The following is a 23,978-nucleotide window of genomic DNA, read 5'->3' as shown; positions in this document are numbered from 1 at the left end:
CCCAACCCCCTCTTCGCGTGCGCGATTCCCTTTTTCGTTATCGGCCGTCATAAGTTTCGCGGTTCACTTCGCCCTTCACTTCGCCCGGCCGGTCTGCTACGGGGCTTCTTAATGCACTTCGCGCGGGAAGTATATTAGGCGAATGTAAAACTCTGCCGGTGACGTTTACGACGAGCGATGGGCTTCTATGTGGTCAAAAGAAGCCGGCTAGTCCACCGTGCTGACACATCATGACGCAAGAGCATTTTTTTATCATCACGGGGTAAAGCAGTCATATACAAACGTGGTGGCGCATTATAAGCTGTTTAAGCCGGGAAGCTGTTTTTTACTCAAGATAATTAGCTCTGTACTCCGTTAAAACTTCTTGGGTGATATTACATTATGTAAATGCTTGCTTATCTGCACGCGCGGTTTACCGGCTAAAGGAAAGGTATGCATCAAAGTACGGGGCAAACGATTTTGGAGCAAATGAAGCGGAACCGAGAAAAGAACAGCTTGCAAGAGTAGACGGTAGATAGGATGGCGGATAGGTAATTAGCAATTCTTTGAGCGAGCAGCGGTCGAGCGAACTTCACCGAGCGGGGATCGTCTATTCAGGTGGGTGGAGCGAGCCGTATTTGCTTACGATATACAAGTAGGTGTAATTAATCTCTCTTTCATACTCGGTTCTATCCAGGCGAAAAGAAAAGGCTAAGAGGCTCTTAAATCCACGTAGCTCGTGCGCGCCCAGGTTCTTAAGATGAATAGCAGCGTGATACGTCTCTTGCATCTTCTATGTTCTATTCTACGTAATATTTCTCAAATTTTTGCACATTCATACGATAATCGCCGATGAATTATTCGCGTACTCTAGGCCGGCAGCAATAAAATACCTTGCGTGGAAATATTTCACGGAAAACGTAACGGTTGTTGCGCGTCAGCGGCAGCCGAGTGCGGAAACACATTTCGAGACGCGGTAGAAACTTGGCGAATCCTGTCAAGAAAGCCAGAGGGAGCGGGAGACCCGCGAAATGCGAAATATGTGTAAAAATATCGAAGTCGGGATATCACGAGGGGGTGTGCTCGAAGAAAGCAGTTCAGGTATCGTTGACGGATATCGATAGCGTTGGTAAGTCGCGTAGGGATCAGCCGGGATTGATCCTTGGCCGACTGTCACGCCGCTCCGTCCCAACTCCCTTCCTCCTGCACGGGGTCGTGCCCGCAGCAACGTATGAGATGTGGCTTGCATCGTGCGACGTTGAGCCCCGAACATGCATCATGCAAAGCTTTCCAAGGTAAACTTCCCGGGGAAGTTAGTTGATATTGTCGCGCTAAAATGTAAGGGATCACGACCCCCGTTCTAATAGCAACTATTTTTCAATAACTTTTTGCAGAGGGGTATGCCGACGCTATCGTGGAAAAGGCTCTCATGAGAGATTCTCCACAAAATGTTATATAAATGTTACATACGCTTACATTGTAACGCAATTAATTGCCGTGATCTTCTGAATAATTCTTCTATCTCCGCGATTTCATATCGAAAACAAGTTACCAACGTATCGAGTAAACGTTCAAGATTGCCTTCCGTTAAAATAAATTGCTTTGAATATTGTCTATTATTCGTCATCGCAAATGTGAGTAATAAACTTCGATAAACGCATTAACCATTACCTCGTTTCCGCAACATTCCGTAATTGTTCGACGAGGGCAATTACGTGGGATTGCACGACGCGCTTGGAATTATTGAATGAAGAAATTTAACGAGACTTATTGTTACGTTATATGAACTTCCTCACGTTGGCGCAATTTAAATTAACGCAAGTCTAATGGTAATTATACGAGATATATCGACGTGTAAAAACTCGATAAAATAAACTTACTTGGTAAGGCTTTTTTTATTAGGTCTAGTAGCTGTATTACCTCGCCATTTATGCATTCATATTTTCGTTTAAACTCGACAAACTTGTTAAGTTTGATAAGCTTGTAATATGTATTTAATAAAATTATTATTATTACTATTATATATTATTATTATTAAAATAAGTCTGGTTATAAATTCGTAAAAGTCGGTGTACCTTGTCCGAAGTCATCGGCGTAGAGTTCCCAACTGGGAGCTTATTATTTCACGGCGAGAGCCACGAGAAACTTTACTCGAAACCTGATCGTTAATCCGCAGTGTAGAAACAGCTACGTGGATGAATTTATAAATATAGGCGTTTACACTTTCATTCCGCACACGACACGCGAGGTATCACGGCCTTTGATCGTAACTCGCTATACTTAATCGGATGATCTCTCTCGAGACCGCGCGCTTGCATTACAAGTCGCACGCAAGCAAGCTACCAGAGGTCTTTGCCTTTGAAATGTGATAAGATTAAGCTCCCGATCTATTCATCGGCCGCCGCAAAAATGTCATCTCCTCCGCGAAGATTAAAAGCGCGCGTTAATTATAATTCTATAAAAATAACAACCGTTATTCTGTTACATTCTTCTTCCTCTCTCTCCCTACGGTTTACACACAGTATTTTTAGAGAAGCGCGACATTTTTGCCCCGATGTAGCCGTCGGGGCAAGAAATCGACTGTAGAAATACCATCGCGCGTCTCGGTCGCGTTATGTTTGATTTATCTTTCTACGTGAGAAGACTGCACCTACAATGTGTTGCGACCGATTCCAAGCAATAAAAATCAATAATTTCTTGCGCCATCTTACGGAGGTCTGCTGAAAATTTATCGAGTAAGCTTTATGTGAAAATGAAACTCAAGATATCTAGCCTCAATATACCTCCGACGAAAGCCACTCGTATCGGTCACCGTTGAAAGAATTCGATAACGATGGAATAAAACCCGATCGTATCAATTTTGCAAGGCCCCTGTTAACGTTGATCATAAAACCCGAACGGTCCGTTCGACGTAAAGTTTCATAAATAGTACAGTGCAACGTCCCGCAGTCAATTCTCGCTTTATGCCTGTAAATAAAGCTGATAATGGGACGTGAGCGCAAAAATAATTTTGTTCCCTTTGCGAGCTGCTTCAACTACTCGGCTAAGCTCACCAGGGAACAATGGGACGCGAAACGACGAATTCAAACTAAATGGAATAACAAATTTATTGTCGCGCTATACACAGTTAAGCTATTAATCCGATGCGCAGCGAGTTAAGAGAAACTATTATCAAATAAGATCAGAGAGATAATGCACAGAAGTAATGTTAATTAAAGCCGCCAAAATCTCCGGGGTATACAACTCCGAAGCGCGTAATGCGTCTCAACTTTCGTTAATATGTAGCTGCTAAACTTCCCGACCACCCACTCGTGTCGCTTAAACATCTTTCTCTCGCAAAATTCCACTGTCGCGCAGAATCGTTCGGGGTAACTAACGTAACGCAGCGCATTGGTAAGATCTATCTAGATGGCTGTGATGAGGCCAAATGAAAGAGCCGTGTTTTAATGAAAATTGACGAAATGACACCTTGCCTTTGTACCTTAAGAAAGACATGAATAATTCATGGCGGAGGCATGTGGTATCTTTGCATTTTAACTCAGTCGACTTTCGTGCGCCTATTGAGGAGAGAAGTTCACGATTATTACTTTTTGTCACGGTACAATACCGCCTCTCGAAGCGAATATCGATATTTCGCATTTTTATCTATTCTAGTTTTCAAAACTGTAAACGTGCGACGTGCGTTACACAATGGAACAGATATCTATCGAATTTACTGCTTTATTCGTAGACGAAGAGAAACGTTATATTTTAGACAAGTCGAAGCGGCGGAACGTCCCACGGAAATGCGGAAATTCGATTTCTTCGAGGGTTTTGGACCTTCTTGTCGTTAAACGAGAAGATATCCTAGTTAAAAGGAACAACGCGAAGGGGAGAGTTGAACAGGAAAAGGAAGAAACGAAAAGGTACCATAGAGTCCAGAATGGAATGTAAGGGGTCAGAGGCTGAACTAAATTGCGCGGCACTTAAAACCCACTGGCCGAGGTACATGAGATTTGCATTCCTTGATATTGCATTGTGTGCGAACATTGCTCGTATAAAAGAGTTTCGATAGTTTTAGCGGGTACTTATACGTAGCCACATAAAGAACCACAGATATTTTATACTAAATGTATCAGCGAATAAACTAATGTAATAAATAAATTTTTATAAATTAATGTGATAAATAAATAAATTTTCTAACAAAGAAATAACTATGGTAATTGAATTTTCCTTCTGTTAAACAAAAGTATTATTCTCGAGTAAACGTATATTTTATACATCAAAACAGTGATATAAATTTTGCGTGCTGTTACATCACTCGTTACGCATAACATTGTACCTTAAATTAATTTTATATCATTACAGCAGACAGGTCGGATTATTTTCACGCTTGGAGCTACACAGCGCAAGTGGATTTTAAAGAATTCCCATAAAATTTGCGAGGAACGCAATAATTTGAAAATGTGGAATATTATAAAACAGCAATCCATATTATATATATGAAATTCCATCCTTTAATGTATATGCAAAATTGAATAACGGCAGCAAAATTCAATGTGTCTTTTAAATTGAATTCATTATAATGAGCACTTTACGTTACAGTAATGTAATTGCGTGTCACGAATCGATACCAGATACAGACAGAATTTGTAGATGAAGGTTTATTGGATGAAATTGAGTTGTAAAGCGTAACTGCGTTCAAAAGTGCGACCGTCCGGTCACGAAAATCGAGATAGCGGTGCGTTTCCATCATAGCGAGCATTTATTTAGCAGGATTTACATAAACTGATGATGGCTCGCAACTGGAGGGTTTTAATTAACATGATGACGCCTTTAATTTCTCCGCACGTGATCATATTGCGCTACTGCTTTGGATCGAGTGGTTGCGTAATTCGCCCTGCATTATTCACGAATACGCGGGGGCAACATCATTGATAAATTTTCCCTAAAACGTCTCAATTTCCTGCATAAATATGGTGAAAAATATCCAATTAATTTTGTGAAAATAATTATTAATGTTTCTGTTATATTGTCGCTGCCGCGGTTATTAATGATTGAAACTCCAAGGATATTCAATTTAATATGAAGAACGTAAGAAGCCTAAAAAACATAATTTCGTATAACTCGGGGATATCGTAATATCAAAAGATCGGTGGTTACCGCGAAGCGAGAAATTGCGGTGGTTTACGCGTGGTATTGACAGAGTAGTTACGAATATACTGGATAACAGATGGAAACGAGTCGATTGTTTCGCGATGGGCTGGCACGAAAGTTCCTCGTTGTTCGTAACATCGCGGCGGCGCGGCGCGGCGCGGCGCGGCTAACACGGAGTTGCCTCGATCGAATCCGGGCACAATGGAGTAACATTTGGGGAACGTTCGCGGATATGTGGGATATTTATCTGCGCGTGTCACTTTAAACGAGCGCGGAGGAATATAACGTACGTTGCGCGCGTACAAGAAAGCACAGCCGGTCATGTGCCGTTTTATCTGTACCCGACAAATGATAAAGGTTCTCCGGCGCTACTTTCACGGGAACGACGACCACTCTCTGCGCAGTCCGTTTTTAACGGCCGACAACGTCCGTTTCGCGGCGCCGAAGAGCTATGTCACGATGCCGGGGGATTGCGACGAAAAACGGGCCATTCCGTTACATTCTCTCTTTCGCGAAAAGCGAAAGAAGCTCGTCGTCACTGTAGTTTCTGCGGTCAGCTGAATGGCGGGAGAGAACCATTTCGAACATTTCGACGCCGCCGCCAATGGTTTCTCGCGGCAGTTCACCGCCTGCCATTCTTCTCTTGCCCGCCTCTTGCGGAAGCTTCGCGTTGCCGTTACGCACTCGCGATATGGGATTACATTCTAAGCGAGACGCAGCATCCATGCGAGAGCGCATCTTCGGATCGCGTTACTCGCTTTTACATCCTGCGCGCGCTCGCCACAGGGGACTCACCCGACCGGAGAGTTTCTTCTACTCGGAAGTATTTCTGTTAATATGGAGAAATCTTCAAGATATTTATGAAAATTACTTTTGCGCGCGTGAAGCGTCGAATAAATGAACGTGTAGCAAATTCAACAATAATCGCAAGCGTAAACGTAAAAAGTTATTAAAATTCGCGTAAAAGAGAAAAATTTATATGCATACAATATACATATGCATTTAATTTCGCTGAAGTGCATCGCCCCAAGAGTGGTATATAGCAATGGACATCTCACACACAAGAGTCATGTATATTTATATCGACGCATTTTATTGAAATATCAGTTAACAGGCCAACAATTTATTCCATCCCAAATGCAGCGAGCGCGAGGCGGTTCGAACAGGTAAAATAATATTTCTAGCGCGGTATTGACGGGAAAAAACCAAGTTGCGCAAACAGATGAATCGCCAAAACATTCTTCAAATTGCACACGAGAGAGTTTTTCAATAAATGACGACTCCATTTTTCTCGAGTGCATCTCATCGCAATTAAAACGTGTCAACCGACGGCCGAGCTCATTACGCGCTCGGTTTCGTAGACGACTTAATGCGCACCAGGGCATTCTTTCTCCTACAGCGAAAGCAATCTGCCGCCTACCACTCTGGTGCCCTTTCGCTAATTACCAAAGTCTCCCGGCGTACCGAGCAAATTGCAATTTCGCTTTGACATTCGCGCCGTGACAGCGTGACGGTACTTACTATCTCTGATCCGGTGTTACATATGGCCGGCGAGTATCCCGCGAGGATTCATTACATGGCTGGCTTGCCAGGACAAACAAGGCATTACACGATGATGACGGCAGCCCGACCTCTTTAACCCGGGAATAGCCGACCCTGCCGCCGCCCTCCCGCCTACATCCTCGCAACCACCCCACGACTGGCCAGCAACCCCTTCACTCGCTTTGGACGGACGTTGTCCCGAGAGGCGAAGGACACTGTTATATCCAGTCAGAGCGAGATACGAAAAGCAGAGCCTAAATAGATCCTGAGCAAGTATCTCTCACCGGACTGGTCTATCATCGCCTCGCCAATGTTAGTCAACAAGGGTGAAACTATTTCGCGGCTATATCTGCTTAGAAATGTGACATGATATCTGGATATTCCCTCATAGAGTATGGTTGTATAATCAGCGTAAGATACTCTAATCTTTTAAGAGAGATTAATATTGATATTTGATACTCAATGTCCATTTCTACCAATGTAGATTAATTTTAATTGCGGTTTAACTTACTTTTCATCTTTTTCTAGTTCTTAAAATTAGAGAAAGATAAAAGGTAAGTTAAACCAAGATCAAAGTTAATCTGCATTGGTAGAAACGGATATAAGAATTGTAAACAAAATGCGCGTAGAATGAGAAAATTATACAGAAGCAGCAGTAAGCGTGAAAAAATACGTGATAAATAAAAGATAAAACAGAATCAATAAAAAAAAAGATGGTGAAGTGTGTTTAGCAAGAAAGCATGTTAAATTGTGTGTGTGTGTGTGTGTACCGCGGAAGTTAAATTTTAAAGATTAATTCCAAATGTTGTGTTATATTGACCGTAATATTGATCTGCGCCCGCGTATCAAAGAGAAGATTAAAATATACAAGTCGGATTTGGTTAATCCTAAATTACCGCGTCAATATTTATTCACAAATTCTTTTCAACCATAAAAAATTCTATTGAATAACAAGCGTGAAAATTATATACGATCTATGACGGAGATATATGAAAAGGAAGAGAAAAGCGGCAATTAAAGCGGGCAATTAAAGCAGGCAATGAAAAGCATTTATTCTTTTTCGCACATGCGTCGAGAAAATTACCAAATCTTTCGCGAACAACGAGAATAACGAGCATGCTTTTTGTACGGTGCGTGCGAGATAAAGGTGCACGCGTAGAAAGTAGATGAGTTTTTCCGAAGGTGCAATATTTCTTTCGTTGTTAGCTTCGTCACGTGCGCACGGGCGAGCGCACGGGTACGGAAAAATGACGGGCCGGGATTGTGGGTGAAATAAGAAAATAAGACGGCTCGCGCGCGAGGTCAGGTAGTCAGACTTTACCGTTTCGCTTATAAAGCATAGTATATTTCACGGTGGACTTTCACGTATATACGTTTCCTCTTCCTCTCTCTCTTTCGGAGTACAAAATTGTAAAAGCGCCATACATGGTGGGTACCTGTTCCGTTACGAAATGCCTACTTCATCATTCTTAACTTTCAACTGGTATCTATGGTTCAATTTGATTATAAGCGCTGCGTGGGGTCAATTTGCATAACGGTATTATATTTCGCTGCGAATGCAGTTTCAATTATGTTCCCTATTACGTTATTCAGCTCCATAATATATAGAAAAGATTCGCTATATAGGAACGTTAGAATTAAGCATGTGAAAATAATGTTAATTATCTTCTAATTTATCCAGTTATTTTCTAAATTATTCTTACTGAGATTAGATATGATTCTATCGTAGTAACTAGCGGTTAAAGCATGAGAAGTGTCGAGCTACTGTTTCTTAACGCTTATCGGATGCGACCGAAGTTTACGCATCGCATATACCATCGGCATTGGGTGTACCACTCGGCAACAGCGAAATTGAATCGAACTTCCACGATATTTCCATCGAAACTTTCGCGATAGATGCATCCTGCAGGACGCAGATTGCTTGCGTACGCTGCGACATAGCGCCGTTATCTTTTGCAAATAAAAAATATAGCTGATTTTATTTTACAAATACATTTCTCTTTGTATTTCTCTTCTACACGTTCTCTTTACTTCTCCAAAACAGATGGCTATCGTAAACCAAGAGACTTGCTTATAATGCATTTCTAACGAAAACAACAGTTCTTCTCTCAGAGAGATTCGACTATCTCGCGCAAATCGTCTGGTAGAGGAGATCTGGAGCGCCGACAGAGGAGAGAGGAGAATGCCGTCGAGAGGAGAGTTCGGCCTAGAGAATAGTCGGGTAAAAATAACACGGGCAATGGGGAGAGAGGAGATGAGTGCCGGAATTCACACGCGAGAGAGGAAACGCGCGACGCGTGTATTCATTCATGGCGAAGAACCTGGCGAGCGACGCGGCGACGTCTCGGAGGCTGCCAGGCACGGATCTACGATGTCCGCCCACGGTTTCTCTCTCCGGCCATTCACGACATACGTGAATGAAAACGCGTCTGCGTACGGTGAATGCGAGAGCGCTATGCTTTACAAGCTTACGTAAATTCGGATCGCGAGAGACGTATGACTGCTGCTTGCGCTTTCGTGAAGTTTCGTATTCGCCAGTGTTCGTAGGCTTGTCATAAAAGGTGCAAGTTTTCCATGAGCTAATCAGAGAAATATAGGTAATGAGGAAATATCGAGCTCGAGCAGATGATATCAGACGCGGTTGTGATCTCGGAGATTGAGTATTAATGATTAAATTTTACGTTAACTATGACGACATCGAAGTGTTACAGTTCCTGTACTAATTTGGAGCTAGAAAAATGTTGTTATCCCTTAATCATGTGCGAGTTAATTTTTCGTAAGGCTGTCACGCCGAGAAACGGGTTTCTCCATTGAGACCGAGAAAAAGGCGCATACCGAAAAAAGGAAAGGGAAGGAGAAACGGCTCTGTCGGGCCATGAGCGAAATTTGCATATCCGCTGTCAACCCGCTCGACCGGCGTGCAATAAGCCGCAAGGTCATTCACACCGGCGCGCCGATCGCTGAATGAGTTTCTGCTTCTACCGCGGTCTTTCAACCCTTTTTCTACCTTTTTTTTTTGTAAGACGAGCATAGCTCTCGAGCGCTCGTAAAAACTTTTCGTTTAACGGCCGAGTCGTAGACATAACCCATGGTCTCGAAAAAGAAGCGCGGTATATACACGCATGTCTCGCGATCCTGTATTATCGTAAATGAGATCTCGTCGTGTAGACAAGAATCTTGTTTAAAGATTAAAGATTATAAGGAGCGTGATGGTTTTGTTAATCAAGAGGTATTTAATGTCTCTCGAGATCGGAGAATGAGAAGTCGGTGTTCGGGTTAAAAAAGATGAATATTTAAACTTTACCACTGATCTTCAAGTTACCAATATCCATCTGATCAGTGATCACTAACATATGACCAAAATTTATGTGCGCAACCTGTACCGCCGAGGCGAATTTACGGGAGTTCGAAGAACGCCCCGCGGGTGATTTATAATCCGAACTTGCAACCATGAATTAAAGGAAAGTGCCTTGAGCGGCGATGCGGTATATTGGCTAATAAACGCCTAATGAAGTAAATTGAAAAACGTCCCGCCGGATTTCGCGGGCTGTAATGGGAACACCGATCTTCGTAACGGCAGGACATAAGCGGGCCGCTACGTAAATCGTACAAATTAGACGAAGGATCGAGACGCCGCGCCGGGTGGAAATTAGTCGATCGCTCTTTTCGAGACCGAGGGAAAGGGGAACGAAACGTGGATGCGGTAGGGAGGGTGATAGATGGCGGAGGGCGGAGAGACGAAAGCAGGAGAGAACGAGGAGGTAGAGAGTCCCAGTCAGGGTGTAAGAAGAAGCAAGCATCCCCCGGTAGATAGAGTTCTCGACGCCGTTAAACGAACTTGGAATCCATCGTATTTTTTCACCGGCCGTTTATTTCTTTTTTTGTACGTCGCCTTCTCCACCGTCCGTCCGTCCGCGGTGGTGCGCAGGATTCATTGTCGGGCCATCGGTGAAGGCGGGAATACGAATAGTCGGAGGAGAGAGGGAGACGAGGCAGAAACGAATGCAGCGAGAGGACGGAAGATAGGATGGTGTACGCGAAAGCGCGAAAAGCGACGTGCGAGACCGACGCGACGCGCGCGTTGCACGCTTTATTTACTGCGCGCGTTGTAACTCAGCCGGTGCCCGGCCACAAATCGGGTCCTGCCTGTGTCCCGGAGCTTTTATTATGCATTCGTTACCTCGCGAGCGGAATATTCCTACAAACGCGACGCGTTTTTGCGCCAAGTTGGCGGCTGGTGTCCCTCTCTGAATCGAGAGGAGCGCGAAATAAGCGCACAAACGCGAAAAAACTATTTTCGCACCATAGGCGGTAAACCAGCCGTGCAGCCTAACGACGACACGTGTGCGTGCGCGATAAGAGACAATAGAGACTCGTTCCGCCGCACCGCCGCCGGTTTACAGCGCGCGCGTGCGCCCCCACTTCGTATAATGGTTATACGATAAATCTATATGATTGTATGCACATACAAATTGGTCCCCGCAACACGGACAATTATTGATATCGCACGGCTATTTAACGTGGTCTATTTATCCTTTGCACTTTTGAATTCTGATGCGAATATCGATGGATGTGCGGTCGCGTATATTTAGCAATTATCTATATTTGAAGTGGTGGTATTGTATATTCAATGAATATTGTTTAATCATCACTCGGATGATGAGATAATTGATTATTCAAATAGGTCGCAGCAATTGCAGATCGACAATTCGTAGGAGATTTTTCAGCAATTTAATTGACGATTAACGCTAAATTAGCGCTAGAAATATTCATGCGATCGATTAATTTGGGTGCCATCAAATTTTTAATTAATTTCGTCGTTTATCTATACGAAAATTGGCTGACGACTTAACTGGCAGAAGCAAAAGGTAAAAGCACGTCCGAAAGAGAACGTATTTTACCAGGCAATTCGGTGGCGGAGCAGTCGTTACGCGTGAATAATCGTTTCAGCAGAAGGATGTTAACTACCGCCGGAAAGGTACATAACAGTATCGCACAGACGGGGCCGCGGTACAATCTGAGATCAATCTACAAATAGAAAGAAATAATTTACCGACGTGCGAGCCCACGCTAAACGAGCTAAGCGCGCGGGGCATCTCGCGGGGCGCGCATGCATGCCGCGGCGTACGTCTTGCCGGCTTTAATGGTCTACATTCTACGCGTTTCGCGATAGAGAAAGATAAACTCTGACCCCCTTAGTTTCTCGGATTTAATATTTTATAGCGACGAAACGTGCGCAACAAAAACACGCACCCGCCCGCGAGCACGGCAGAAACAGCTGCGAGAGACATGCCGCGCGGCGACTTCTCCTGGGATCACGTCATCTTTACGCCCCATCTGCATTACAATTAAATTACGCGTACTATAAACGTCGGGGGGGCATAAATTAGAGAATAATTGCAAGGGGTGCTCCGTCAATCCACAGCTATATACAGGAATGCATAATAAAAATTTGATATTATGGAATGATATAGCGTTGCATATATGCCCATAAAAATGGTTATGGAAATATTGCCGGTAACTCCTATACGATTTAATGATCTTTCTTACATACGTAATATTGCAAATGGAGAGAGAAAATGTGAAAAAAATTGCTTAAATCCAGTCAGCGGATGTCGATACAGTCATCCCTAAGAGAAAAACACGTGTCCCGACTACACATTTAACGACCCACTTCTCGCCGCAGCTTCGACAAAGGAAAGCGGAAGGTCAGCGAAGAAATAGAGTGGGTTCGATCGGAACAAACGATCGAGCGAAATGCCTTTGGCCGATTACCGGCGGCGAGAGGGAAAACGGTCTGTCCGGCGGAAGAACGGGCTTATTTGTCGAAACGGGCGGAAAACCGTCCTTGCTCGCCTTAGCGCCAGCCGGAACTGTAAACGCGCGAGTACATCCGTCACGGTGTATAAAATTTATTTCCTCCGACCTCTGCAGATTTTTCACGGTGTGCCGGCCATTGGCGAAAACGGTGTCACGTTCCGCGCATTTCAGTACTACGTTGCGTCGGTTTTATTTTCAGGCTGATGTCATTCAGTTATGTTCACCGACGTTACGTCGCGAAGAAACAAAGCCACAAAGCCGGAGCACGTTTCGAGAGCCGCCGGTTGGTTACGGTATATTCGCAGTTATGAATTTTGGAAGTTATTTGCGGCGATATTTATAAAGACGTGGCGTAATCTCATCGTTACTTTCAAGTCTTTCAACGATCTCGCGGAAAATAAAACAAGATTCATAGGAACACGGTCGCTTTGAAATTTGGAGCACGTACAAAAATTACACGCCACGCCGGGCGCAAGTATCAGAATACACGCAAATAAGTGGCTGAAAATAAATAAGAACGTACCGAAAATGTGGGACGTACCGAGAAATTGTGTAATTATTCCCTTGCAAGTGCTAAAATTACGATGACGGGCGTAAAAAGGCGCCTGTTGAGGCGCTCTTTTGTTTGCTCTCGTGGGACAAACTTTCTCCTCGTGTCTGTGAACGTGCGGCCGTCAAACTTGGAGCGACGAGAGATTGTATTGACACCGACCTCTCGATATTATTGGCGTAATGAGAAAGGGGAGCGAGCGTACACGAGCTAGCCAGTTTGTAATTTGCGTGTGCGTGCGTGTGTGTGTGTGTGTGTGTGTGTGTGTGTGTGTGCGTGTGTGTGTGTGTGAATGCGGATGCGTGTATCAAAGTTTGCATAGATGCTACGCGACTGCCAATCGTTCGCCGATATCGAGTAGCAGTAGCCACTATGATGCACGTGCGAGCGGCAACTTGGCGCGAGTTCGGTATTTCGCGCCAGCTTCGCACGCCGGACTTTCCCTATCCTGCGTGCGAAACTTTCTAATTACGGTTATTATACTGGTTCGCGTACCGTTAATGGGAAAGCTGTCGTTGACAGACTACGATACGTTATAAGTGACGATGCGCTTTCACGACTGCTCGATCACGACATCCGTTTATGAAGCGACGATTGAATTCTGTTACATCATCAGCGCGATAATAAATTTGTAATTTGAGGAAACTCGTTCGTATCAAAGAAAGAGAAAAAAAAGAATTCTGTTTTATATTTCGAGTATCATTTGATTCATCTTATAGTTTCAAACGGTGCTCCAGACGAACAACATTCCTCTTTCATATTTTATAGCGAGATAAGCTTCGCAAATTTTATTTCTTATATTGAAGGAGTTACCGTGTGTTCCATACAATATGGAAGGCAGACGTTTATTGGAAAGATTTTTACGATTGTCATATCGCAGCCTGATTCCTTAAACGCGATTTCTTTTCACTATTCAAAATTTAATATTGACTGCCATCTAAAGTTTAATTTTCGAGGTGATATTTTTCTTTTATTTGTTCAGAGTTTTGAAAGAGACAATTTTCACAAATCGCACTATAACAGCATTTTCTGTTGTCGAAATACTAGATTCAACGAATACGCGGAGTAGCGAGATGCGAGGCGATAAAAATCTTACGATCAACGGATTTCGCGTCTGGCGAAATCTAAGAACCAAGAACGCATAAAATGTACTCATGGAGTGTGTGTGTGTGTGTGTGTGTGTGTGTGTGTTATATTGATACTTACTCCCTATTGATTCTTTATATAGGAAGAGATTGAAAATTATCATAATTTATTTGCGAAAAATTTTAATCTCTTTCTCTCTCTCGCAAATGCGTTTAGCGGAATTATGTGAACCATGAAACGGGAAAGTGGAGCACAATCGCACACGCTGCACAACGACATTCCTCGATTATGTGATAATAGAAATGATAATGACACTGCGCTGTTATATTAGTAATAGATAGATTTAGCAACTGAAACAGAAATATTATTCACACGTTTTAAGAGCATGATATATTTCGGCTGAAATGGCACTAGACACCGATAGGCACGTCTGTCAGCCTGTTTATCAAGATGATGTTATCGAAGCAAGATTTAACGAGTGATAAGCATTGCTTTTGAGAAACAAATCCGTAATCATATCGAAAGAATCTGAAATAACTTAGCTCGTCAACCGACCTGACCTGAATAAAAAAATTGACGGCGAACGCTATGTAATGCACCAGCTGAGTCGCAAAAAAAAAGATATATTTTACAAATTGGTGACACACATAAAATACCCAGCAGACAGCGATCGAAATAAACGATAATTTAATCTATGCAAATAGGCGTGGTTATAGGCGATGATTCCATAGTGCGTTTAGACACACATTTTCTTTCCTCAAAGGTAAAAAGTCAATAAGAAAAGTTTACTAAACGTAATAAAACATTAAGTAAATTATTGCATCTTATTACTTAACGACTTTGTTGATTGTTTAATCTGTGACCTGTGATACGAGCTAATTCGTACTTTGTGCCTGTTGCGAAAAACGCATTTATGTATCTAGAAATTGCATTTAAGGCGGGTCTACATAAGACAACACTCTGTTATCTAAATTAATATTTGTGTCCATGTTCGTCAAATCCACGTGCAAACGTTAAAGTGTATAAACGAGACGACAGATAAGATTGAAAATCTATTGAGATTATATGCGCGTATTATTTGCGTGTTATTTGATGATAGAAAAGAGAGAGGAAAGAATGGCGTATGAAAATATAAGAATAATTTTAACGCAATTATATGTGCAATAGAAAGAATTTCCGTGTCGCGGAATGTATATACTGATAATTATATGAGCAAGATATCAATGCTGCCGTGTCACAATTTTCGAGTATGAAAAAGAGCGCTGCTAAGCGATAAGCGCGAGCATTTTTTCTCTTCGTTTATTTGATCCATGAAGCACGAAATCTCATATATTCCCGTTATTTAATATGCCTTATCAGCGATGGCGTCACAACGATGAACCATATCATTTCATAGAAACAACCAGGTAAATCCTAATTCGATCACATCTTGCGTCGAGATGAAAAATGAAAGATAATCTAGCAAGCAGATAATCTCTAGTTTTAGATGTTGGTAATATTTTCTCATTTTATTACTTCTACTAAACTAAATTTCGATTCTTGCATACTTTATTCTGGACTTTATTCTCATTCGGTATAAACGCGAGGTATAAATAACGTACTATATAATTGCATTTCTTTTATGTTAATCTTAAATTTTATAGCGTTATGCAACACTTGTGACCTACTTTGAGAAACGCTACGATTTAGCGATATCACGATATTTCATAGCCTCCCGGTATATCGAAGGTACCAACGCGACGCGACAGGATTTAAATACGACAGGACTGTAGGCGAGCACCTCGGTAAAGTAACTTTCTCTCACTCTTCTGGGCACCGAATAACGATTAATACACGTGACTCGTCGAAACCGAAACACGACGACCAGATAACTGCAGCCGTTCTCCATTCGGTGGCCTCTTCGCTGTGTCTCTTACCGTTCTCATAGCATTATCCAGATCCAGATTATTATCAATCTCATTTTCTCTGTTTTTTCTTTAGAATTTTAGATTGTTTAAATCTAAAACTTGAAGATCAAAACTTGAAGATAAACGAATGCAGAAAAGCAAAAATAACACAAATTTTAAATTGCACTGGAATTGCCAATAATTGTCTCTGTTAAACGGGAAAAGAACCATGGCTTTCGTAGGTAGTAAGGTTTAGTATTGTGTGTGATTCAGGTAATCTACAAGACCTAATTTACGAGAAGACATGCAGAGAGAGAGAGAGAGGGGGGGAGGGAGAGACGAAACGTGTGGAGAACGGAGACGGAGAAGCCGGCCAGCAGATCAGCCAACAGGTGGTCGTGGTCTCCGGTCGTTCTGCTCTGTTCCACTTTGTTGTTTTCCCACTTGGCGAACGGATTTTAATCGCCCTCGTTCTCGCTCCATCGAGGTCGGCCAGTGGATATGTCGTATTTCGCCGTCGCGCGTCGTTTCGAGCAAAAATGGGATGAATAAATTCTAATTTCTTCTCATAGACATAGACAACATTCTCATTTGTTCGACGCGATTGTACAAATTTTCACGGACTGACGCGAGATGCATTCTTCATACAAAAAGCTCTGTCGTGTCAAATATTTGCGCGGAACCACGCGTAACTGTCGTTGCAAAATCATCGATGCCGCATATCGTGAGAGATCGCGTTTCACCGGCGTTAGCAAAACGGATCGATCCAGTTTAAAACGATAATACACCACGCGATATCGGAAGAAAGCAATTTAACTTTCTACACATGATTTAAGATGGCAATAAAATTACCATTCTTCTTGAAACTGATTGTGAGATCATCGATTAAGCACAACTGTAGATATATCAACGAGAGAAGAATACGAATAACGCGTACAATATGTACGCGGCATTTAAAACTATAATAATAGGAATAAAGGAAGAAAAATGTGTATGTTAGGAGGATACGTGGTACGTGGCGAAAGAAAAGTTAAATGTAAATAATCGGCAATCGTGTTGCAAAGGGCGAGTCACTCTAGCTAGTCTAGCTGATCGGATTATCGCGAGACGATCCTATCCATTAGTGATTAGATTGTAGTTTGTAATCGATTGGCATCTATGTATATCGAGGCGAGGCGAGGCGAGGCGAGACGAGACGCGATAGTGGAAACTGGATCCTGGGTCCCGCGACGAGGACGCGTGAGGCGTGAGGCGTGAGTCAGTGAAGCTCCTCCGTCCTGAGAAAACGAGAAGCGAGGTCTCCGCTGTGCCCGCTGGTCTCCGTGGCGCGCACCAGACTCGGTGCTCGTCGTGCTCGGTGCTCGGTGCGTTGACCCAGCTTACGGTAACCCAGGCGATTCTTGTTGCACCTGCCTCACGCGGAGTTACCGGTACGAGGGGTCGTGTGACTTCCTTCTTTTCTCCTCTCTTCTTTCCCGTTTCCCTGTTCGCCGCACTTTGTTCGCCGAGCTCTGCCCATCGAAGAGGGAGGAAATCAACTTTTCACGTATTTAACCACATATCTCTCTCTTTCCGTCTTGTTTCATATTCCTTGGATGTCTACCTTGGATGTCCTATCCATTCTATCCATTTGTGACAAATATACATTAACGCGTATCTCATCCACTACAGTTTTTCCCGCATTTAGCTCTTTCCGGTTTAATCGATCTTTTATCCAAAGTAAATACACACAAATATTATACTCGATATATATAATACTAGCGCGTACGCGTGCAAAGAAACTCGTGGTTTCCAAGTTAATCGAGCGAATATAACGTCGTTCGACAAAGCATCGTTAAAAAAGGTCACGTTCGAGAGGAGCGTGCACGCGAAATCTCTTGACCTTACTTTCTACAATAGGATGTACATGTATGTACATACATGGCGCGCCTTGGATTCGCGTGATTATTCGATTGATTTGCGTGTTCGTGATGAACGAGTGTCGCCGGTCGCCGCTTCGATACTCACGTGACAATACGTGTGTCTCGTCCTCGCCGCTAACCGACATATCAAAAGTTCTGCGACGATTTAGTCGCAACGAATGAGCCTATAATTGTCAAACGACCATATCGGTTTTTTTCAGTGGCTTAAAATGGCACGTTGATTTTGATTCGCGACGTGAGATTACATTTATTCTTATTTTTCGTACATTACGCGCTGATCTTTCATATCTCGATACCTTGAACGGACCCAAGTTGCGAGTTGCGAGTTGGGTCTACTTTTGGAGAGAGAATTATCGATGAAAATTGAAATGATATATGATTGTGCTCTGTTTATAGACTTGGCGCAAATACGAGCGTTGGTCGAGTCGACGGGGATGTTGGGTGGATCTACGTGCCCATCCTGCGAAATGCCATTTGACAAGGGCAAGAAACGTCGCCTGATCGATTCCTGCGGCCACGAGCGCTGCTACTCCTGCCTGTTTCGCAGCGAGGTCTGTCCACTTTGTCTGCGTGGCTGCGATCTCAACGACGACGACGGGTTGGAAGAACCATCTCTTAGGGACGTTACCTCGGCACCACTGTCCACCTTCGCGCCCACGGATGGTTGGCTCGATGAGTCATCGACGGTGAATTCTCTCTGTGGCAGCCCCAGGCTACGTACCAAGATCACCACGAGGGCTAATTTGCCATCGCGAGTTTTACACGTAAGCCGGCCCTCCTGTTGTCGCGTGGGAAAGACGAAAGACGAGAGATAACGCGTCTTTGCTTTGCTTTTTTCTTCTTAAATGTAAATCGTTTCAACACCTTCCGTTTATGGAAGTTATCATGTTTTTATAGAGAGAAACACACTCTTTTTAATTTGTTACATTTAGGAAGAATAGGAAGCAAGTGAAAACGAAGAATGCCAGAAGAGAAAGTAAATTTTTTTTCTCGTTATTTTCTCATTTATTACACCGGTCGCATAAAGAGATTAAGTAATCATAATATCTTGCACAATATCTTACTTTATTTTATTTTATTTTATTTTCAGCAGCGAGGCGCGGCAGAAAATCTCTCGTTGATAACGGTAGCTAAGAACTTGAAAAGTAAGGCCTCGCCACTTCCAGCTCCTTCTGCTTTTCAAGATCGGCAAAAACTCAAAATGACGCAAAGTACGTTGAAGCGTGCAATTCAATCAATGTCTCGCCTCAAGATGTACATTAAAAAACGTAAAATCGGTGCCCCGTAGGTTGTCCCACGCCACCAAATCAACGAAGGAGATTCTTTCTCAACCCAAAAGTGCTCAGAAGTTCCTTTGCCGTCCAGAGGTCTTCGAGACACGCGGCATCCTCGCCCGAACCGATTATAAATGACAATCCTTCCGCCTTATCAGGTACAAACTTTCTCTCTTAAATCAACTGTAGGTTCGCGCTGCTCTTCTCCCGAGAAGAGAAAATTTCGCGTTTCCGATTCAAATCACGTCAAGTATCTTGATAACGCCAAAAATTGCACATACATATACAGTTTGGATGACTTCGTCTTTGGAAGGAAAAACAAGATGGCCCGGTGTTGTCTTGGGAAAAATCAAGTCTCTGTGGAGCAGTAGTCAAGGCACGGCTAACGACGGGCTGAATCAGCTCATCGGCTCGTCGAATAAAGTTGCAGGCAGGAGGAGTTTTTCAAATTCGATGTTGTGTATCGCTATTGAAACACGTTTGAGATGCTTGGAGTTTGCGAATGGATGTAGAATTGTAGAGGAATAAAAGCTGTCACGCGCGCAAGCGTGAGCACGCGCCTTTCGGCGTGGAGAGCCATCGCTAGCGCCAAAAATTATTTCTTTCTGGTAACACCTTTTGTAGTGTCTCTTTTTAGAAGCATGACCCGCAATTTGTAATTATCCTTTATTATAATTACCTCATTATTTGTTATTTTATTATTATATATCGTTGCTTTTGTCAAAATCATGTCGAGTCGTGTGTACCTCTATCCTTTTATCAAAGCAAATGACTATAATATTTTTTGTAAATACTCTCGCATTTTCTATTGGCATTGCTAGTTTTCAAATTAAATCGGACTTTGGCATTGTCTATTCAAAGTAGCCAAAACTCTTCCACTAGTTCCACTTTAATATTACTAAAGAATAGAGAATGGAAAATCTCTGAATAGATTCAAATCAACAAGATACATAATATTTTTTATATGTCAATGAATGTGCAAAATATTTTCAAGTACGTTTATATTTTTATTATTTAGTAATTAATATCACGTATGCCTGGATTTAGCGTTTGATTTCTCACATTTTGCAGAGCGCTGAATATGTTGCGTCAGAAAGATACGCTTAGACGAACGGAATAAAAATTAAAATAAAAATTAATCAACGTAAGAAAATCTTTACAAGTCTGATTACCCTATACGTGACGTTTGCAACATTACAACTTTCGATTGTAGTTGCTTTAACTTGAAATTTTTAACGATAACATAGCCGCCTAAGCGTATTTTATAATTAGTAGTGTGATTTTATGTTTTGCCCGTCAATTTTTGGATACAGCACGAAGCACTTGCTATCTTGATCGGCACTGTCTGGATTTGTCAACTAGATATCAGTTATTTTATATTCATGCACCATCTAATTATTAATATACTTCTTCTTTCCGCAGACGATGAGGGTGGTTGCGTGAAACCGCTGTCTTCGAAAACCAGGAAATCATCACAGTCGGATCTGTACATGAGACTGGGCCTACTATTGGGATCCAATCGAGCAAACGCGAGCGTGGAATCAAGCGCGTATCCCTCACAAACTCCGATACAAGGTCACGACAGCTCCGCGGCCTCCTTCAGCAGCCTGACCAGCTTCGAGACGCAGACATTGGCATCAACGAATACGAGCCCAGTGTCAACGTTGACGGGCACGTCGAGCGAAGCGGAGGCCGCGGCAGCGCTGCGATGTTCCGTCAAGCCGAAAGCCAAGGCTAAAGCGAAAACTAAATTTAGAGACTGTGACAGCGCTGGTAGCCTAGCATCCATTTCCACATCATTGTCCGCGTCCACGTCAATGTCCATGTCTATGTCCGTGTCAGTATCAGGCCTTTCGAACGGTAGCTCCAGCCCACTCGCACCCAGAAGACATTCCGTCAACGCCGCAGAAGCGGGTCAAACCGACGAGTTCGGCCAGTTGAAGAACAGACGATCCTGCGCCCGGAGATCGGCGAGAGTCAGTAACGTTAAAGGTCCCATGGACGCGAAACGTAATATCCAACATTCCGTTCTTTATGTTCGAATCGAAATATGTAACATATTCGAATACATAATACAATAAAGATCCATATATGTGTTTATTTCAGTACGTTTTGCTCAGCGTCATACGACACAGTTAAACCTGAAGCCATTATTCTTCGAGGTGCCGTTACTAGAGGAAGATCCACTTTTCGCAGGACGACAGTGGTTGTTACATGAATTAGAATCAGTCATCAATGGCTCCAGTCCCGGCATTTTGATTTCCGGATCGTCAGGCACGGGGAAAACTGCACTCGTTTTACAGCTAGTGGAACATAGTTGTTTCGGAAGAAGGAGAGAGCAGCCAAGATCGGCGAAAGAGAGCGAGGAATGCGACGAGAGAGAGAAACAGAATACCAACGCGACTCTGCAAGCCAACATTCGACATACTAATGAAAAGGTACGCTCGCCAGCGTTTATCTCTCAATGCTATATTTTCTAACAGTTTGTGAAGAGAAGGTGCAAATCAGTTATATCGAATTACAGGTCCGCGAATTAGCGTCACACGTTGTGGCTTATCACTTTTGCCAAGCCGACAATAACAGTACCTGCCTAGTCCCAGATCTAATTCACTCGCTAGCGGCGCAACTGTGCCAGGCTCCTCATTGATCTCATATAGAGAATACCTCTTGTCCGAGTCCCATCTTCAAGGCTCGTTGTCGCAAAGGGAATGTACCGTTGATCCAGATCTCGCGCTCTCGAGAGGTATTATCGAACCACTTTTGACTCTGAAGAAAGCCAATAGACTGCCAACTTCGAACATGGTAGGTAAACGAAATGAGCATTAACACGTTATCGTGTAGCTTAATTGCGTAGCTACAATTGTTTTTTCATCGGTGAACGAAACGCTCGCGATATAAGTGTCGTTATTATGTCGTGAACGTTGCTCGACGCACATTCTATTTCCAGATAATATTGATCGACGCCGTTTGCGAAGCAGAGTATCACAGGCCAGACAGAGGCGATACTATAGCTTCTTTCTTAACGAGGCATGCACCTAACATTCCTAGTTGGTTAAAGATCGTTTGCACGGTCAGAACGCAATTGTTGGATTGCGCGAAGCAACTACCATATACGAGAATCTCGTTGGACAAAACTACGAACGATGCGATCGGTAACAGTATCGCAAAGGATTTATCCGATTATGTCGGTTATAGATTAGCGCAAAGTCCTTCCATCCAATCGAATGTAACTGCGTCGGTAAACGGCAAGGCAGAATCATCGTGTAGCGCTAATCAGACAAGATTCTCTTCACATTTGCTCACTCTAGCCAGAGGTAGTTTTCTCTTCGCTAAGCTGACGCTTGACCTTATCGAGAGCGGACATTTAGTCGCTAAATCTGCGAGTTACAAGGTACATGATATATTTTTCAATCTCTCTATTTTAACTAACTTTTATAATCGTAATTATACAAGCCGCTGTTGCTTCGGCGATATATAAGATACATAATTATAAGATAACATAAAGAGATATCGAAGGAATGATGGAATTTAACAAACGTTATTTCATCTCCTAGGTATTACCGGTTTCTCTCGCGCAGATCTTTCAGTTACATTTTAACTTGAGATTCCCTACGGCAGCATCCTTCGACAAAGTACAACCTCTCTGGCTGTTTGTCTGGCAGCTCTATATCCACTAACTCTACCTGAATTTTTTATTCCATCAATTCTCTAAATATAGATCATTTTATTTCATGGGATGATTTTTTACAGAGATTTAAGGCAAGTATATTAAACAATTTGATATATAGTAATACGACTATTCTTAATAACGGATTATCTTTAAACGGATACATTGTACAATTATCTCACTCTTTCCTTTTCTTTCTCTCTGTCTCTGTCTTTCTGCCGAATACGGTGCGAATACAATGTAAGTCGTAGTAATTTAATGACGAAAATATAGAAAATATTCCAATTAGACATAACGAAAGTAATTAAAACGAATGAAAGAATAATTATTTCATCATGTGAACTAGTATTATATATAAATATCCTCACATATTTACTTGTATGATTACTTGTCAATGTATGTATAATTTGACAATTAGTTACATCGTCAGCCTGTGCACAATGCTACATAAACGTTATATCAACTCTTTTAATATACATTCGCCGATTTAATGTAATGACATCCTTTTTTTCTTATCAGATGCTCTCTGGCTTTCTTGTGAAACGCTTAGACAATACGTACATGTTCTTTCACCCATCGTTCAGGGAATGGCTGATGAGAAGAGATGAGGGAGAATCAACAAAATTCCTGTGCGACTACAGACTCGGTCATGCGGCGATAGCATTCAGACTGTCTCGCCTTCAAGCGCCGTTGGATGGTGACAAAGCTTTAGAACTGGGTCACCATGTGCTAAAGGCACACGTTTACAGAGGCGTAGCTCCATGCTGGCCTTCGCGCGATTTACAAGTATGTAAATCGTTATTTACAATCAACACGAAATAGTAATCAAGCGTAATGTAGTAAAAGCGTAGCTTATTCGATTCTCCTTCATTCATCCTTAGGCAATTTGGCTGACTTTATCGACCGAATGCATCTCCTCGGCATTGTGCACGCTTCGAAACATTTATAGCCAAATGTGAAGGTATCGCGGTTGCTCCTGCTGGCGGGTGCATCACCGAATCACATTACCGAATATTGGGTAACGCACCTGTTCTATGCATGTACGCGCACGAAGGTTCCGTCGAGATGGTGTCTCTTCTTCTTGAGTTGGCGCCGCCGTTGAACTGGACCAACAGC

The 23,978-nt window shown here is 42.8% G+C and overlaps 1 pseudogene; it reads left to right on the top strand.

Annotated features, from left to right (window-relative positions):
* Positions 1 to 15,460: 15,460 nt before the first annotated feature.
* LOC139784768 (protein TANC2-like) lies at positions 15,461 to 23,947 on the top strand (annotated as a pseudogene).
* The last annotated feature ends 31 nt before the right edge of the window (positions 23,948 to 23,978 follow it).

This window comes from Temnothorax nylanderi, unplaced genomic scaffold (genome assembly GCF_030848795.1).
Source record: "Temnothorax nylanderi isolate EJ_2023f unplaced genomic scaffold, tnyl_v1.0 TNYL_tig0673_pilon, whole genome shotgun sequence".
Classification (NCBI taxonomy): domain Eukaryota; kingdom Metazoa; phylum Arthropoda; class Insecta; order Hymenoptera; family Formicidae; genus Temnothorax; species Temnothorax nylanderi.
Note: the sequence above shows the minus strand (reverse complement) of the source record. Positions and strands in the feature narration are given on the sequence as shown.